This window comes from Rutidosis leptorrhynchoides, chromosome 8 (assembly GCF_046630445.1).
Source record: "Rutidosis leptorrhynchoides isolate AG116_Rl617_1_P2 chromosome 8, CSIRO_AGI_Rlap_v1, whole genome shotgun sequence".
In the NCBI taxonomy this organism is placed as follows: Eukaryota; Viridiplantae; Streptophyta; class Magnoliopsida; order Asterales; family Asteraceae; genus Rutidosis; species Rutidosis leptorrhynchoides.
In genome coordinates this window covers 273,351,736-273,354,799 of record NC_092340.1, presented here as the reverse complement: position 1 = coordinate 273,354,799, position 3,064 = coordinate 273,351,736, and the positions used below count along the sequence as shown (strand labels likewise).

General features: G+C 38.7%; 1 non-coding gene across 1 annotated transcript; it reads left to right on the top strand.

Annotated features, from left to right (window-relative positions):
• The first annotated feature begins 1,882 nt into the window (after nt 1-1,882).
• On the top strand, nt 1,883-1,989 carry LOC139865475 (small nucleolar RNA R71). The gene has a single exon (XR_011764993.1). It is a non-coding gene; the product is annotated as a small nucleolar RNA R71 (small nucleolar RNA).
• The last annotated feature ends 1,075 nt before the right edge of the window (nt 1,990-3,064 follow it).

The following is a 3,064-nucleotide window of genomic DNA, read 5'->3' as shown; positions in this document are numbered from 1 at the left end:
CCGAGTTACATATGTTTTGGTGTCAAAACTTGCTAATGGCGTGATATTGACTTCTTATGGGTCAAATTAGGGTTTAAGTGTCATTTTGGGCAAGATAGGTATTTAACACCTATGATTGGGTTTAATTGGCATATTAGGACCATTCTCACTTGTGTTAGTGATTATTGGTTAATTTTGGGTGCAGTTTGTACTTGGAAGTGCATTTGGGTCGAAATTGCACTAAGTGTCAATTGGGTTGGTTTGTAAGTCAACCCTAATTGTGTTACTTGTTATGTGATAAATGGAATAGGTACATTCCATCGGCGATTGTGGATTTTGGTTTGGCATCCATCAAGACTTCAAGGTGAGTGTTAATATCCTATGTGCATATGTATGTGTAGGATGGGTGCGGGTCGGGTGAAGTAATTCTCGGCTATAGAGCTCACTTCACATATAGGTGGTTTTGATGGACTTGTGTATAGGTCCAATTGGCACGGTTGTGCGTTTTGGTTGATCACCTTTGGCGAAGTACAAATTTGGTGTGTACATTATCACACGTGGTTGTGATGTGGATGATATAACCCCAATGGCGAAGGGTTTTGATGTTGAGAAGTGAGTCGCGTGTAGTTCGGATTCACGATAACGCGTGTAGTTCGGTCATCTTATTGAGGTAGTAATCTCGTGTGGTTTTGGATTACTAAGGCCCGTGTATTTCGGCCAACCTCGATGTTGTCTTGTTGAAGATAGTAATCTCGTGTGGTTTCGGATTACTAAGGCTCGTGTAGTTCGGCCAATCTTCATTGTGGTGTTTGGTATTCGGTAATGGGTTAAGGGGTTAACCTTATTCGTTTATATATATTGTTATATATATATATTGTTTTATTGTCATGATGTAGCTAACCCTCCGAGTGTAGCTTCTTGCCGTTGTTCACATCGTCGTTGGTGAACTTATGTTTGTTGATGCATATTTAGCTTGTTGCTTAGTGATCGTACGGTATGCTTAGATTAGCTTGCCTTTATGCTTGGATGCTCCGGTATGCGGTATTTGTTTATTTATGTGGCGTGTCCATTTTATGCATATATATGTATGTAGTATATTTTCACTCACTAAGCGTTAGCTTACCCTCTCGTTGTTTACTTTTTTATAGATTTGCTTGGATGAGGTGGCTCGGGTAAGCGTGGGAACTAGTGGCTCGCGTAGTTGCTTTAGAAGGCTTGCTTTTGGATTTGATTAGGATTGGGTAGCGTATCCCCAATCGCCATGCTCGGCTTTATTTTGTGTTAAAAATCATGTGGTTGAAAACTTGTATTTTGTACGAAAGTCGTAAAACAGCCGATGTGGGCCCGATCTCGTAAAACTCATTTTATTATTGGAACGTGTTAGTTTTAACTAATATAAAATGTTGTGAAAAGCGTTTGGTCTAAAAGTGTCAGAAAGCAAGAGATCTTTTTGGCAAAAAAGGAAAAGTTGGACATGCCGTTTTGGCGCGCCGCGCAGGTCAGTGGCGCGCCGCGCCACTGTGCTGTACAACAATATTTTTTTTTTAATTTGCATATTTCGATTACATATGGGTTGGGTTGTTACAGACCACCACAGTATTCACAACCTACCTTCATACTATGAATTTCCTTGGTGATTTTGTCCATGTTTCGAGCAACACCGTCTATTTTCACACTTAGAGAACTAAGGTCATCATAAGCACCGGCGCTTTGGACTTGAGCATTACGAGTAATTGGTCATTCTTGATGCCACTCATGAGAATAATCGGCTTGCTTCTCGATTATCTCATAAGCCTCTTGCTTGGTTTTGTCCATGAGTGAACCTCCGGCCGCTTGATCAATGGAAATTCGGGTTGCAACATCACAACCCTTGTAAAAAATTTGAACTTGTTGGAAGGTATCCAGACCATGGTTTGGACAACCTCTTAGCATTTTGGAAAACCGATTCCATGCTTCATATAAGGTTTTCATCGGCTTTTGACAGAAATGGGTAATTTCTTGTTGGAGTCTCGCGGACTTAGAAGCTGGAAAATATTTCTTAAGAAATTTTTCCATCATACAATCCCAAGTTTCTATCGTAGCCTCGGCCAATGAATCTAACCAACTTCGTACTTCCCCGTGGAGTGTCCATGGGAAAAGTCTTAAAAATATGGCATGATCAGTGTCTGGTTTAAGTTTGAATAGAAGACATATCTCTTGAAAAAGACGAATATGTTCGTTTGCATCTTCATTCGGACCACCACCAAATTGACATATGTTGTTAATCATTTGGAGAATAGGTCTTTTTATTTCAAATTTTTCCTCACCTGTGGGCGGAGTAATGGCACTACCTTGTCCTATTCGGGTTGCTTTCATCTTGGCCGCCATTGATTGTCTTGATACCACCTGCCTTGCCTCTCCTTCCATTTCAAAATTTGGAGGATGAACGGTTTCACCAAATTCAGAGTATCTTGGCTTGGTTGTACTTGATTCTGAATCAAAGGTTTCTTGCTTTGATGAAGATTCAAACAGTTCAAGTACTTCTTTTGGGATCCTACCAAGCTTTCTATCAGGTTTTGTAAGCGGTGTAAGTAATGGAGAATCTGAACTTCGGGTATGTGGCATATGCAACCTAAAATCTGTCAATCACACAACTAATAAAACTATTAAACGCACCAATTCTATAAGTTTAAAAATCAAAGACTATTAATAATTTAAAATAATTAAGAAACTACTTAATCACAAATTAGTTAACAATTCTATTTTGACACAAAACTGTCCCCGGCAGCGGCGCCAAAAACTTGATGTGTGAAACGTGGTATATGAATTGTTGTATGAAATAGTACGGAAAAATACCGATTAAAGATTGTTACACACTAACGGGCAGTGTACTCGATCGTGTAGTAGTATAGATAATGGTTTAGTTCCGTGTATCATTCCAAGGACAGTTGTATTAGTCAAACTAGAATTAGAAACTATATTATGATTAACTAAGTAAATGAAACTTAAAGGTACAAGATATTATGTTTTTGTGGCTATTTAACGATTTAGCCAAATCAGAGAGGATTAAAAGTAAAAACAATATTTTTGGTCTTTTAAGTTTATA